Source organism: Podarcis filfolensis (assembly GCF_964270895.1).
Source record: "Podarcis filfolensis genome assembly, chromosome: 11".
Taxonomy (NCBI): Eukaryota; Metazoa; Chordata; class Lepidosauria; order Squamata; family Lacertidae; genus Podarcis; species Podarcis filfolensis.
This window is the reverse complement of record NC_139613.1, coordinates 55513779-55530719: the sequence shown is the minus strand read 5'-3', so window position 1 is coordinate 55530719 and position 16941 is coordinate 55513779.

Here is a 16941-nt window from a genome sequence, read left to right as displayed (position 1 = left end):
AACAAGTAGGTGCACAGAGTGAATTATGGTAAGTTTAGGTAATCATTCCATGAGGCCAGTTTTAGCAGAAACAAAGAGAATTTCCATGCTTCAAGAATTCAAAATAACTCTGGATGTTGAAAAGTAGCCCAAGGATTAACTCTGCTCTCACTTGCCAATTTCATTACCATAATATGGGCACATTTCCCAGGTTTCTTTGGTATGTGCATTGCATTCATTTGGAAGTTTGTTCCATCTGGGATGGGGGAGAGACAAATAACATTTCCCCCCTTTCTCGTCAAGAGCCATTTTTCAATAACAACACTTGGGCATGGTGTGACCACTTAAGGAAGAGTTGTCAGGGCTGGATTAAGCACTTAGACGGTGTGCAAATGACTAACAGTATACATGCATCCTAAGAAGTAAAGCTCACTTTGTTCAGTGGGGAGCCTGTGGCCCTGCAGATCCTGCTGGAGTACAACTCCAAGCGTTCTTGCCCATTGGCCATGCTGGCTGGGCCTGGTGGAAGCTGGAATCCAATCACATCTGGAGGGCCACAAGTTTCCCATCCTTCTCCTATGCAAATGTGCATAGGATTCAGGGATGGCTCTGTCAGGGGCTCGTCCTACACTCAAGTAGGACCCTGGCAGAGACTCATGCCCGACTGGCATGTTCCCTCCCTCCTGGTTGATCATTCAGGAGCTTCAAAAGCTTTCTTCAGCCCGAACATCACAGCGACCGATGCCAACAGACACCGGCACACTTAGGGATCCGCAGAGTCTTTGCAGTTGCGTAACAGACCTCAGCAACTCAGCATTTTGGCTAATCTACTTTATTTACATATAAACACACACGGAGCACTGCAACATGGCTCCCCCTCTCTCTAGCATCAGACAGCAAAGAAAAAAGAACAAAGGACAACAGTCCCACTTCACGCAACACAGTTTTTTTAATGGAGGAGTGGTGTTTCAGCACTGCATCCTGTTGGATTCTGGGGTCTTGGCAGCTGTCCTAGGGTGTCCAGTGCTGATGCTGGCCCTGATAGGATTGCAGTCAAACACTTCACACACACACACAAAAACTCAAACCCACCCTCAGAAGGTAGACTTAGGCTCAGATGTGAGAGGAGCAAAAGAATTATGTACTAAAATTATGTACTAAATTTTTGTAAGGTTAATTTTACAAAAAGTAATTAATTTTACAAAAGTAAGGACATACATAAAATACGATTGAGATTTTTAAAATTCCATTAAATAATAATTTAAAAATTTGCCATAGCACAAGTAAAAAGATACCGGGATCTGGTAAGACCTGTGCTTTTAATAATGTATGTTACTTAGGGAAACAGTCAGCCTAGGAAAAAGCTGAGATAATTTTATTTATTGTCAGCTAAACATTACAAAATACCAAAGTTGTGTACAATAACAATAAAATACAGCAAATAAAAACTTATAAGAGCAATTCTTCAAAGATATTGCCCATGTCTGTAAAAAATTTTTTCGCATTCAATGAAACATATACTATAGTGGAGCTTATATAACTTCAATGGGTAGCGTTGTCAGGGGCTGGACTTAGGAGGAATGGTGGGGGCTACCCCTTTTTCCTGATCCTTCCCGAGAACAAGAGGACAGTATAGATTTAGAACAGTGGTTTGCAGAAGGCCATAGTTCAGAGGCTGCAGAGGGGAAAAGCTGGGAAATATTGGGAGAAGAATACAGCAGGAAAAAGAAACACTGGGGGAGAGACAGCTGACAGACTCTGCATCTTTGGAAAACAATCCTGAGCCCCCCCTCTCCCAGGATTAGGTGGGCACTGAGGGTAGTAGAACAGAAAACTCAGAGGCAGAAAGCTCAGTTCAGCCAACACAGGGGCAATGTAGAATAGGAGCGACGGAGGGGGTTGGACTTTACTTGGAGCAACGCCATTATTTAAGAGAGACAGCATTCCTTTCTCTCTCTCTGTGAATACTGAATAAATTACGTGGTAAGAACCCTTCTTGTTTATCTGCTTTTTGGCAGCCACTGGGGGAGGGATCAGATTCCCTGAAACCTGACAAGTGTATTTCACATGGCAAGTGCTGCTGTCCGGAAGGGCCTAGTCCCAGCTGTCACGGAACAAACCTCCAGCACCTGTGGCACCAGAAGGAGATGTCCCCTGGGTGACCACAGTGAACGGGCAGGTGAAGTGGTCTGTCAGAGGAGGAAGGAGACTGGGAGAAGATATATCAGGTGGGGTCAAAGGAGAGGTGTCAAGAGTCTTTGTGGAATGTGGAAGGCCTCAATATTCAAGGCTGTCGCTTCCTCTAATTCTCTATGGCAGGTCTGCATGCAAGACCACTTAACAATGCAAAGCAGACTCAAGCAGCACCAGAACTGAGATAACACAGGCCAGTGCCTGGCATACAAAAGTATAAAGTCATTGGAAACCACTGGGTCTACATCCAAGCAGTCCTGTTTCACTGGCTTTGTTGTGAAAGGCTGCCAGAGTGGCCATGGCAATATGCATAGTATAAAAGTCAAAAAGGGTGAGTCAGACCACTTTCTTAATTTACCAAGAAAACCACCAAGTAAATGCTGATGACGGCATAAGCACTCTTGAACTTCATTCGTTCTGGCTTAGTTGGCTGGTCCTGAGATGGGGAAGCAAAACACTTCAGTTCACATTTAAAGGCGAACCTGAGTCAAACTTTCAATACACAAATCAAAACTTGCAATATGCAAACCGAGGCACAACCATCCTTTGAAATTTGCACCTCTCTGAATATTGCAGTGCTGTTCTCCAGCCAAGTAATATGCGCAAAAATGCATATTCTAGGGCAAAGTGTGTCATCCAAAACTGCAACGGCTGGAATAAAGCAGCCCTGCAGGAGGGCAAGAAAGAACACACCACTCGCCGGATTTGCTTGTGAATCTATAATCCTAAATTCTGCTAGTCTACTAACAATGGGCTGATGCCACTCAGACATTGCTTTCATGCTTGTCCATGCTGCCTCCTGTATGTCTTGTAGGGCATTTATAGCATAGGGATTTGCTTTTGTTTTTAGCATCCTAGCCCAGTGACACACTGAGGAAAGCAAGTAACACCAGCTTCAAAAACTTTTCATAAAATTGGCAAAGCCTTCCACACATTTATTCCACCAGACGCTTGACTTCAAAGGAAGAATAAAATATTGCCAGGATATAAATAATGCCCTTAAAAATAGAACTTTCCATTCAAAACAACAGGATGGGAAACAGATGATGGAGCTCCAGAAATGCTTTTAATTTCACCCAGGTAGCATTTTGCTGACACTGTTTGCTTTGCGTCTGATCTAAACATTGACATGGGCATCCTATAAAAGGATTTGTGAAGGATAATTTTATAAGTTAATGGGCCTGGCTCACAGTTTTTACAAGGATTTTTTGTCTTGTTTTCTGGCAACTTGCACATTTTGAATACACAAAACATTACCGTGATGCAGTGACGGACAATTAGATTTCATGAAGACTCCAAAACACCATGAGTTAATGTTGGAATTCAAAACATGGTTACCACCCTCTGCACATGGACACTCTCTTATCTGTCATGTAGCCATGTCTCGTTGCACCAGATCCTGTCTACCAATCACACATCTTGAATATTTCTACAAACGACACGAGCATATTAATTGTCTCCTAAAATTAGAACTTCAGAGTAAGGAACACCTCAGAAATGTGGGATGTTTGCAGCTTCATAATACTATTGAATACTTTCTGAAAGTTTCCTCTGCAATATCCCCAATGCTATCAAGAGCACCGACAGTGAACACACAGGAAAATGGATGCTTTGAAGGGCCCTAACGTCCCTTTCTCCACTATGCAACTGAAGGCGGCATACAAACGCATTTTGGTTATTTTCTGGTTCAGAAACTGCAGCAGTTACCTTGGTATCTGCCAGTGACCCTAGTTCTCCATTCATGTAAACCCTGGGCCGTTCTGTGTAATTAAAAGGGAATTAAGGAGGGGAAAATAAATATATAAGGGTTAATGCCCAAACTGTTAACAAACTATTTCAGCACCCCAGCTGTGCCACGTGGAGCTGGTCAGTTAGAATTAAACTTTTAATAACATTTTAATTGTAATATTTTTACTTTTTGTTAAAAATAATAAAGAAACACAAATTCTTCCATATGGTGCTTTGTTTCCCCATAGGGATTGACGGTAAGGCTTTAATACTTCAATCACTTTTGAATCACAGGTATGGAAAACATTAGATTTTCTCTTTCTTTACATTAAATTTAAAACCACACTAGGTTTTATTTGCCTCTAATTCAAAAATAGTTTAATCAATTTCTCTTATACCTGGCAAAACAATTCTTCTCCAACCAGAAAGCAAGGCTGCCAATTCCTAGATCAGGAGGTGAAGCTCCAGCCAAGCTTAAGGAGACCCAAATGCCATTTAGACTGGGATTGTTAGTAAAACGACAATCTGGCAAGATGTGAAAGATTCATTCCCCTTTAACTGAGCAGTCAAACTCAAATAAGAGCTATTTGCGTTGGCAAAAAAACGATTTAAGCATATTAATTTAAAGCTGACCACATGTGTGATCTGCAGCTGCACAAGTGTTTGCCTTTACCTCTGATTTTTGCACTGGCACCTCTGTGATTTGGGAATATCACCCAGAACCTGGTTGCATGTGAGCTGTAGCTGACTGGAGATCACATTTTGATCTTTGAAGTGGGCTCCTATGGTGTCACTGCATCAAAATCAGCCACAGGAGTTTCAAACAGTGAAGGAGCAAGGAGAGATCTTTCTGAATGCAAAAAAGAGACAGAACGATGGTCCACTTCCTCATGGTCTTAGTGGTCTACGGATGGCTTAGGGGGTATTCCAAACTCAGGATCTGCCAGAATGAGTGGAGTTTGGAATGGATGTCAACTGACATTCCCCATAGTGGCTCAGCTGAAGATAGGTAAAGGGGCCCCTGACCATTAGGTCCAGTCGTGACCGACTCTGGGGTTGCGGCACTCATCTCGCTTTATTGGCCGAGGGAGCCGGCGTACAGCTTCCGGGTCATGTGGCCAGCATGACTAAGCCGCTTCTGGTGAACCAGAGCAGCACACAGAAATGCCGTTTACCTTCCCGCCAGAGTGGTACCTATTTATCTACTTGCACTTTGACGTGCTTTTGAACTGCTAGGTTGGCAGGAGCAGGGACCGAGCAACGGGAGCTCACCCCGTCGCAGGGATTCGAACCGCTGACCTTCTGATCGGCAAGTCCTAGGCTCTGTGGTTTAACCCACAGCGCCACCCACGTCCTCAGCTGAAGATAGCCCAGTGTTAAGTCCTCTAGCCCAGCTGAGCCCTGAGCTGAGGCCAGGGTAACTTCTGGGAAAGTGGCCGGGGTGTGGCAGGGTAGGGCTCGGGCATGGGCAATTTACCCCTACTCCACATTCTGATCAGCTTGGTCATGCAGGCTAGAAACCCAGCAGAAGACTAGAAGGACCATAGCTCAGTGGTGGAACATCTGTCTTGCAAGCAGAACGTCCCAGCTTTGGTCCCTGACATCTTCAGCTGGGGCTGGGAGAGACTCCCGACTGAAATCCCAAAGAGCTCCTACCAGCCAGTGTAGACAATACTGCGCTGGAACTGACTTGGTGTAAGGCAGATTCCCATATTCCTAAATTATACTGGGGGAAAAGGTCTTGTAAAAATTTAAAAGCTTGTTTTCCCACTGCCAGACTTGGGCTAGCTCAGCTGGCAGTAACCCTACTCCTGAATGGACTGTGGAACAGGGGTAAATGACATCAACATAATTTTTGTTGTTGTTGTTGTTGTTGTTTAGTCGTTTTGTGATGTCGGACTCTTTGTGACCCCCTGGACCAGAGCACGCCAGGCACTCCTGTCTTCCACTGCCTCCCGCAGTTTGATCAAACTCATATTGGTAGCTTCGAGAACACTGTCCAACCATCTCGTCCTCTGTCGTCCCCTTCTCCTTGTACCCTCCATCTTTCCGAACATCAGGGTCTTTTCCAGGGAGTCTTCTCTTCTCATGAGGTGGCCAAAGTACTGGAGTCTCAGCTTCAGGATCTGTCCTTCCAATGAACACTCAGGGCTGATTTCCTTCAGAATGGATAGGTTTGATCTTCTTGCAGTCCATGGGACTCTCAAGAGTCTCCTCCAGCACCATAATTCAAAAGCATCAATTCTTCGGTGATCAGCCTTCTTTATGGTCCAGCTCTCACTTCCATACATCACTACTGGGAAAACCATAGCTTTAACTATATGGACCTTTGTCGGCAAGGTGATGTCTCTGCTTTTTAAGATGCAACATAATTTACTCTGGCATAAATTACTCTGGCTTCATATAGCTTGGAACTGCCGTGAGACCTCCAGGCATAGGGCGGTATATAAATTCAATAAATAATAATAATTATTATAAAAAAGTCATCTGCTGTTTTAAACAGGCTGAAACCAAGCCAATTGAATTAAATTATCCTTCCAAAATTAATACTGGCCCTACCTTGCCCCATCATCCGCTCCCCTCTTTAACTGCTTCTTTCCTTCATTAGCTCTATAAGTTCTCTTAATGCAGTTATGATAGCCAAACTTTTGGATGGCTTCAAAAAGCATGCAGACAAATTCATGGAGGATACAGCTATCAGTGGTTACTAGCCCTGATGGCATGCATTGTCGCCAGTGCCAAAGGGAGGATAAATAGCAGTTTCTGGGAATGACAAATGGGTAGTGAAATATACTCGGAGTCGAGTGTGAATTTCATGCTCTTTATTCAGCTCGTAGTAGCAATGAATGAAACTTTCCCCAAAACCTCGAGCTATATATACATTATTTACACAATGGGCCCCGCGTGATTGGCTAATTCCGGGCTGCTCCTGTAGGCCAATCAGGTTGCGGACTCACTTCCTCCAGAAGCTTGATTGGCTGCTCCTGCAGGTCAATCAAGTTGCTGATTCACTTCACCCAGGAGCCTGACTGGCTGCTCCTGCAGGCCAATCAGGTCGCTGATTCACTTCCACCTGGAGCTGGATTGGGTGGCTCCTGCGGACCAATCAGACTGCTGTATTCTGGATCCTATTGTTCTAGGATTCAGCTCAGTACATAACAGGTAGAGTACTGTTGCACTCACGTCCTGCTTGTGGACTTCCTGTAGACGTTGGGTTGGCAACAATGAGAACAGGCCGCTGGACTTGGGTCTCACTCAGCAGGACTTACGCATTCGGCACTCTCTTTTGTGCACCAGAAGAGAACAGGGCAGGAGTGAAGGATGCTCATCTAGCTAGTGCAGGTGGAGGGAGAGACCTTTATCAGACCAAGGGGCTCATTTCCTCATGGGGAAACATCCGAGGGCCACATTCCAGTGGCAGGCAAGGCCAGAAGCTGAAGTGGATGAGGGAGCAGAGCCACACCTAACACATGTAATCAAGAGACATCGGACTCAGCTAGACTGCTAAAGAAAAAGCTATTTATATGTGTTGTACAGTGGTACCTTGGTTTGCGAACAGTCTGGTTTGCGTATGTTTTGGATTACGAACACGTCAAACCCGGAAGTGCGTGTCCTGGTTTGCAAACTTTTTTGGTTTACGATCAAACATTTTTGGATTATGAACAATTTTGGGGGGAGGCCCCATTGGTGAAAGCGCACCTTGCGTTACGACCTGTTTTGGTTTACGAATGGACCTCCGGAACGGATTATGGTCGTAAACCAAGATACCACTGGATATGCGATATAACATTGTGCCACCAGATGGCGACGTGGAGCCCCGTTTTTCTCTACCTGTTTTCCCTGTTTAAATTTACAACGCTTCAAAACTGAAATGCTTCTTTGATGCGTCTAAATCCAGCCATTGTCACAGTTTAAGGATGTGAACTGGAAAGGGGTGTGGCCTAGGAAGAGTCCTAAGGGCCAGGCGGAGAGGTTTGGAGGGCCACATTCAGTCCTGATGCCTGATGTAGTAGAACAGGGTTCCCCAACCCTTTCACTTAAGGCTGTCACCCCCAAGGCAGCTAGTTTTTTCAAGCCATCAAAAATGTGGTCCTAATGGAACTGGAGGCCTCTGGGGGGAAAGTGGCAGGTCATTCAGACCTGGGTCAATTTCTTCTTTCTTTTGCATTCAGATAATCTATATGGGCTTCCAAATGAGAGATAAATATCTATAGTTAAGGCATATATTCTTGCTCTTCTTGGATGAAAACAGTATCAGAAGTAACCTAAGGCTACTGCATTAAATTGAAGGTCTCCCAACATGGCGGGATGTCAAGTTTTGGCTTGACGTGATTTGAAAGCAACAAAGTCCTTTAAAAATGAATTTTATAATGGAAACGCTGACAGACCCTTAACTGCGCAGCGTTTCTGGGCGCCACTCGTATAAAAGATGGCAACGATCCAGGAGTCTTCGCAGCTGCATGTCTAGAGTTTATTAAGTATCTGATTATAGTTTGCAGGTCCTCGCCAGATCATAACTCATTTAATACTGACACATTCCACTTCATAATTAGTGTTTTACTAATATGTTCCTAACTGGTACTGTGATATTTTTCCTGTTTTAAAAACCAGTGATGCACTGATTTGGCAAATTAAGCAACCGTAGATTTTTGGATCCCAGAGCTAAAACAACTCAAATGCTACATGCCCATGTCTATAAAGAAACTATTCAGCATATGAAATCTCCAAGCAGCCACACACACAAAGCAATAACCTTCCTCGATTCAGAGATTGGCAACTGAGAAATCTTTGAAAAGGCAAGATGAGCAAACGAAACAATGAAAATGAGGGAATTGCTGAGTAGTCATAAATATGTTACCATTCTGTGGGACAGATACCTACCGTATTTTTCGCTCTATAAGATGCACCAGACCACAAGACGCACCTAGTTTTTGGAGGAGGAAAACAAGAAAAAAAAATTCTAAATCTCAGAAGCCAGAACAGCAAGAGGGATCGCTGTGCAGTGAAAGCAACAATCCCTCTTGCTGTTCTGGCTTCTGGGATAGCTGCACAGCCTGCATTCGCTCCATAAGACGCGCACACATTTCCCCTTACTTTTTAGGAGGGAAAAAGTGAGTCTTATAGAGCAAAAAATACGGTACATAAATTATGGAATAAGGCTGGTTTGCCAAAAGGGGAAGAGGACATTTGCTCTGGGCACTAAGCTGCTTGCGGCTGGAAGTTAAGCAGCTAGTTTTCAGATGCCTCTGCTAAATGCAGCATTATGAAGATTAATGCTGTCATATTTGAAGGCAGAGAAATTAACTTAAATCTTTTAAAAATTGGATTCTTTCACTGTACTTACAAGTTCCAGTCTAGGAATCTCCAGTTTAGTTTACTGATGAACTAGATGCAGGCATCCTGCACAGACCCAGGTGACCAGACTGAGGCCTTTCTTGCTCAGCTACACTCAAGATCCTGTTCAGCAATTTGAGACTTATTAATGTGCATCTCAACTGACTTGTTTTTGCAAGCACAGCAGGATTATTATTATTATTTTTATTAAAAAAATGGTATCAATGAAAGCCGCTAGTGGCCACAACATTGACACCTGATCCTTGCACAATGTCTGATTCTGCACCACCATCTGAAAATAGCACCATTCTTCACCATCCCTAGCCGAGCATAAGGAAGTACTGGGAGATTCCAAAGCAAGAAGGATGGAGAGTGGCCTTTATAACAAAAAACACAAGGGGGCTGTCATAAAATCATTACAAATTGAATCAAGATGAATATGTATTTTTCTTTTTTTCACAATTTATATTCAGAAACTTAGCATGCGTATCAAAATGCATTGTGATTTTGTTGGGTTGAACTGAATAGGGAATACAAACCACTGTTAATAGAGCAGCTTCTAAGCCTGAGATCAGTGTTTCAAGAATTAAATATGTAAGTGGGGAAAAAAGAGAGATTGGCCTTAGGCCCAGATATTTCTCTCTCATCAACCTTTTGCGTGTTCAGACCTTTAAACCTCCCCCTTAAATAAATTCAGACAAGACTCAAATTTTGGTTTGGTTTTTGGCAGAATTTAGGCCACAACTTTATTGATTACAGCAAGTGACTCGTTGCATAGGCTCTGGTTCGACTAGCTCTCTGCACTGTTGCAGGTAGCGCTGACCCAGGGCACCAGCATAGGTCAGTCTAGGGTGAACACCTGGATAGGCAGAAAGCCAGAAACAGGCTATCTCTGCCACCCAAATGCCCCCCTGGACTCTGGCACGGGCACAACCCCCTCTCAGGGGTTGACCAAACCAAGTTGAGTCCCTGGATTCCTTTAACGGAATACCCTTCACATAGTGATGGCGAGAGCGTTCTCCCATCCCTATCACCTGAACCAGAGCCTATCCGCAACCTTACAAGTTGTGATGATTTGCTACGTGGCAGGTGAAACCCAAATGACACCAGCCAATCAGCCAAGTGGGGAAAATTCCTGCCGTGCCCCTGTCCCAACGACAGACGACACACAACAGCATAGCAAGGTCAAGCGCACAAGCCCTAAATATAGGGAGAGGTGGGTGGGTGTTCCGAATGCACGCACCGAAAGAGGAAGCTCTGAGTCACGTGCATAGGTATATATAGGTCCCTTGATCCATTTAGCCTGTGTCCCATTGGCCTGATTGAACCCTGCAACAAGGGACCTACCAATCGGGTGTTGTGGATATCCAAACGTACCCACCCACAACACAGGGTTAGGTTGCCAAGTCTCACTGCAACACGTGCCCTCTTTAAGGGAGGACCCGATTTGTCATTAAGAAGCATGTCGAATGAAGCCCATTAGAGGGACTGGTGGTGGCTGTGACGTTAACATATGAGAGTGCTGGAGGTGAATTAGTTAAACAAGTTACCCAATCAGAACTTTTATAGGGACTATAAAACCAGCTCTGGGAGGGGCGAAGGGGGAGTTTGTTGGGAATTGGGTGGTTGGTTGGAGTGGGAGTGAATTGGGATAGAGTCTGTGGGTAGGTTGAGTTAGTGTAGCGAAGTAAGCTGAGTCAGGAACAGTTAGGAGCTAAGAAGACAAGTAAATATCTGAGAGGTGGTTTAGTGAGTGAGAGCAGGTAGCGGAAGTTACAGGTCTGGATAGGCACCCCATGATTGTAATTGACCGATACTGTTTATGAAACCACACGCTTATTAAACTGCAATAAATAAACAGAAGTTTATGTTCCAATTTAAGCCTGACTGGACTCAATATTGTACCAGGTAGGGCCTGGGTGGTGGCAGCGAGAAATAAAGTGGTGGCACAGGGATCAATAGACGGTGAAATGTCTGGGGACCCTGTGTGATCGCCACAGTGGCATCTCGGCCCTAGTCTCCTCCAGCCAATGAATCTCTGCACATTCATTCTACTGACTTTTAACATCTGTAATGAACTGCAGTGAGACCAGTTGGCACTTCTCTGTCTCTGCTGCTCACACATATGCATTTGCCTTTTTTTTTTTTTGTCTAAACTAAAAGCCATGTTGCTACAGATGGACCTGTCTCTGGATACGTTTTATGTATAACCATGTGTAATATACCGCTTCCATGTGTAAGCCCTCGGGGCATCATTTCAAAAAGTGCTTCTATGAGTGCCAAATGGTACATTGGAAGAGGCCCTTGTGATATATAAAGACCTGCTACAAGGAAACCTGGAAACAGTCCCCGCCCCCCAATGCAAGTCATGTCATTACTCTTTATTGCATGTTCTAAAAACCATCCCCACCCCACCCCAAAGTCACATTTTGAAACATGCCTTTATTTCAGGTGATGTCAGTATTTAAGTGTTTATTTAAGTGTTCTTCCTTCTGCCTTCTGCATCACCCCCTCCCCCCGGTTAAGCCTGAAGCTAGTGAGTAATGAAACACAAGTCCCACTAAGGGGCTGCAGACATTTCCAGTAACAGGACTGATGGTCATTATGACACAGAAAAACAAGGCAATGAAGGGGGTGCAAGGAAAGGGGTTCAGAACCCAAAGCTGGGATTAAAATGTAATAATAGGAATTCATCGTACTCTTCTTTTCTTTGTATTGGTCAATTTTGTAGGGGAGATCAGGGCTGACAGTATACCTTATTAGGTTTCTGTTATGCCACTGTGCAGTTCTTGGAGTCACAGGACTCTGTTGACATTCCAGACTGTTGGAAGTCTCACGGGAGATGGATGTTGATGTTACTGGTTTCCTGTTTCTTTGTTCCTGTTGTTTTTCTGTCTCTCACAGAGAGCAGACGCATATTCTTTCTGTCCTGCATAGTTAGAAATAAATGTAACAATGTAGCACATATTTCTGGCTCTTCTGCTGCTGTCTGGGTACTTTGCATAATGGGGAGCATGCCTGAAGCCTCATGCAAAGGCTTAGGTCGTTAATCACTGTCGGAGGAGAGCCTAGATGGATTCCGAAGATACGACGAGGAGGAGAGCCATTACAGCTCAGTCGTACGGAGACTTCGACATACCTGAAGGAGCGTCTCCACCCCCATTGTTCTGCCAGACACTGAGGTCCAGCACTGAGGGCCTTCTGGTGATTCCCTCCCTGCGAGAAGTTACAGAGGGGCTTTTCGGTACTGGAATGCCCTCCCATCAGATGTCAAAGAAATAAACAACTATCTGACATTTAGAAGACATCTGAAGGCTGTTCCCTGTTTAGGGAAATTTTTAATGACTGGTGTTTTAATGTATTTTTAATATTTTGTTGGAAGCCACCCAGAGTGGCTGGGGAAACCCAGCCAGATGGGCAGGGTATAGATAGATGATGATGATGACGACAGTAGGCAGCAGTGGTGTAGTGTGGGAAGGACTGGGTGGGGAATAGTCCCGGGTGCAAAATTCTGAGCATATGCTGGCTTCCGTGGGGATACCCACCCCAGTGAAGGTGGCAGAGCAGCCCAGCAACCACAGAGCTCCACACAGGCCAGGCAGAGGGCTCCGCCAGACTTCCTCGTTCTCTCAAGGGCACATCCTTGAGGCTGGGCCGCCCTTCAGTCTCCAGGCTGGTGGGGATGGGGTCACCCGGACACCGGCAGCCCCCGCTACGCCTCTGGTAGGCAGCATCTGTCCTCATGCTTGGGAACACAGACGACACGTTTTTCAACTACTGTTGTCCACATAACCCAAGTTTTCAAAGTTTAAAACTCTTCTTTCCTTGTAGTCCAAGAGCTGGTAATAAATCTCGAAAGGACCAGAACCTATTGACTGTAAAAAGCATATCTGTGACATTCATTTTGAATCAAAGAAATGGATTACTGGGGTTTTAACCAGCTTTTATTAAAGGATCACTTTCATTAAGGAATTTGCATGGTAAAAACTAGAAAAATGCAGAGTAAAATTTTGAAGTGGTGATTCTAATATGTGTTAGTGATGGCGAGGACAGATGGTTGGTTTTTTCTGAGTCCAGGCTAAAGGAGTGTCATCTCGCGAATGCCTCCTGGAGGAAGGCAGGCCAGTAGTTCTCCTGAAACATTATTCCAGGAATCTCAGTGCTTTGTATTGTTTAAAAATTCCCTTTGGGCACCAAAGCTCTGCAATTGCTGCTCTTGCCCTTTCTCTAGCCTGTAACCGATTGGCCCAGCCGGGCCCAAAGTGCACATAAACACTTGCAGTGCTTCACATTTACTGCCATATAAGGGGGCAGGGAATAGCTCAGAAAATTGCCTTGTATTTCCTTAATCATATATTTTATTACAGGACACGGTTATCTCTTTTTCATGCAGGGTTGAGTCACGCATGGCTTTAGTTTCTCTGCCCCCCCATCCCCGCTATACACAAGTTAATGCTCTCAGTAACAAAAGCCAGTTTTTAGATCCAGAACATGCAGTTAAGGAGAGAGCCGAAGTTACAGCCCAAATTATTCTGGTAAAGCATTATTATCATACAGCTTGCTCATATCAGAGCCACGGTAATTCATTTTTGGAACAAAAGCCCTTTATTCACATTTGTTTCTGATACAACAGCCCTCGGTAAATTGTGAAAACCCAGATGTTGGCCCAAATGGGACTAATTTAGTGGGATTGTTACTTTCAAAAATAGCAAATGCTAATTTGAGATTTATTTATTTATTAAGCAGGCCCTGGGGAAGAAATCCTCTATGTGATTTATATTAGAAGAAAGAGCGAAGTCAACGAGCTACGAGAACTCAACTCCTAGCATTTTCACACTCGCCGAGTACAGTGATCAATTGGGTATAAAAAGGGATGAGATTGTGTTTCAAGTGTCCTGGTCCCAGGCTGTCTAGGGCTTCGTACACCAAACCTACCACCTTGAATTTAGCCTTGCATTTAGAAGTACAGTTGGTAGGAATAAAGGAGAGAGACTTTTCCATTGTCGCACCCAGACTATGGCACTGCCCACCTTCCAGAATATATGTCTAGCTCCCTTCTTAATGGTGTTCCAGCAGACCTTCTGCCTGTTTTCTCTTGGTGTTTAAAGCTGTTATGTACTCTGTCTCCACACCAGGGCTGGATTTACGTATAAGCTAAACGAGCTATGGGACGCGGGTGGCGCTGTGGGTTAAACCACAGAGCCTAGGGCTTGCCGATCAGAAGGTCGGCAGTTTGAATCCTCACGACGGGGTGAGCTCCCGTTGCTCGGTCCCTGCTCCTGCCAACCTAGCAGTTTGAAAGCACGTCCAAGTGCAAGTAGATAAATAGGTACCACTTCGGCGGGAAGGTAAATGGTGTTTCCATGTGTTGCTCTGGTTCGCCAGAAGCGGCTTAGTCATGCTGGCCACATGACCCTTGGCCACTAAAGCAAGATGAGCGCCGCAACCCCAGAGTCGCTCACGACTGGACCTAATGGTCAGGGATCCCTTTACCTTTAGCTTAAACAAGCTACAGCTTAGGGCCCCACTCTCACTTGGGGGAGGCACCCAAAAAATTAAAGCAAAAAGCAACTGGATGTACATTTCCAAAATATAAGATAAAAAACAAATAAAATAAAACCTACATACTGTACAGCAGCAGTGATTTGTGTTGTGTAGGCTCCTATGATGTAAGTAATGGGCCCCGCCTGCTAGCCTGCTCCCTAAAATATCACTTCTTCATTGTACTTCAGTTCAACAATTACTTTGATAAAATACATATTTTGTTATGTGCAAATGGCTTTAGATACCTGTTAGGTCCATAAATTTCCATATAGCATATGTTCAACACAAAAAACAGCGACAATTTGTTGTTGACAAAGGACAGCTGGACATATAAAGGGCCCCATTACCTTTAGTAGCTTAGGGCTTCATCAAACCTAAATCCAGCCCTGCTCCACACCCATGTGTGTGCACACACACAAACACAAAAAACATGTATAATTTTCTCAGTAGAACCTAGGATATTTGCAGTTGGGAAGCCAGTTGTCCATCTGATTCCTTTTGCTTGAGTGGAGTTGGTCTCTGGCCCAACAGTGAGACTTTTGATCCTTCCTGCAAAGGGATTTTGGTTGCGTTCAGTCTCCTGCACTTCTGAGGTTCTCAACGTTGCAAAGATAAAATGTTGTATGTGTGTGAGAGAGAAAGCAGGGGCAAAACTAGGCTTTGTTTCACCCAGTTTGGCACCCCCATGCTAGGATGCACAGCCTGGGAGCCTCAATGGCACCCCTCTGGACGTTTCGCCCGGGGCAAAAAACTTGGCTAAACCATACACACCCCAGTAGCTACAGACTTGCACATTTGTTCCTTATGGTAGCATGACCATTATACAGCTGTTGTAAAATATGATTGATAGCCGAACTGACAGGATTTAAATCCTTTGTGGTAAGCAAAGTGGTATTGGCCTAACCACCAGACCCTCTCTAATTTCCCCCCTCTTTATCTGAAAACTTGCTTGTAAGTTGCAGGGCAGGGTAATGTATTGCAGTTTATTTAACCTAGAGGATGTCCTTACTGCGGTCTGAGGGACCTTTGCAGTGGTTTGAGGGATCTTGGTGTGTGGAGAAACGAAAAGCTGGCGTTTGCCACATGAGAGCAACTGCAGTCCTTTACCGATATGTCGATTGGGAGACCTGAATAAACACTGTTTTAGTAGCTTGCGACCAAATATAAATGGGCTTCGACGCAAGTAAACATGTTGGGTTTTTTTTTAAGAGAGAGAGGGTCACAAGCTAATTGCCAGTGGGGATAAAGCTGCTACTGAGGACCTGGGAATGTGCAAGACATGAGGTTGCTTGAACTTACCTCAGCTCTGCTGCCAACTGGGTAATGTGGTGGACACAAAAGTTGATAAAAGGTCTGGGCTATTTAACATTGGAGGTGTTCCAGTTAGCTGGGGAAGGAAGGCCAGAGGGGGCTTGCGCACCACTTACTTTGCATTCCACACACCGCAACAAACACAATGCGCACAGTTCCCTCTTAGACCTTGACAAGAGCAAAAAGCAGCAGTCGGTCTGCAAACTGTCAGCCCTTCACCACAGCATTCCAGAGTCCTGCCAGCCCAGGGATGGGAAAGTGGCGACTTTTCGATGAATCTACATAAAAATCTGCCAGGCTTTGAGGCTGGTGAAAAATCACATCGAATTGCAGTCATCGTTCTAATTATGTCATTACAAGAGCTAATCCACCCTGATTAGAAACAGTCCCATTAACAAACCACAGGCTTTTTACCTCTTTTCAAATGGCTACAGCAGAACCACTTTTCAAAACATCTACATAGAAAATAAATAAATCTCAAAACTGTAGAAACACACTGTTTCAGAAGTACTTGCTTCCTAGTGGGAAAGGGCAGGTTTCTTCTCCCTTGCTATTTTTTAACCATCCAAGCTGCAATATATCTAGTGATTGCAGAAGAGGTATTTTAAAAAAGCAGCCCTGTATTTCTGTTGATTTGCACAAACAATCAGATGAATGTTGTTATTCAGTGATAGGAAATCTCACTACAGTGGTACCTCGGGTTACATACGCTTCAGATTACATATGCTTCAGGTTACAGACTCCACTAACCCAGAAATAGTACCTCGGGTTAAGAACTTTGCTTCAGGATGAGAACAGAAATTGTTCTCTGGCGGCGCGGCAGCAGCGGGAGGCCCCATTAGCTAAAGTGGT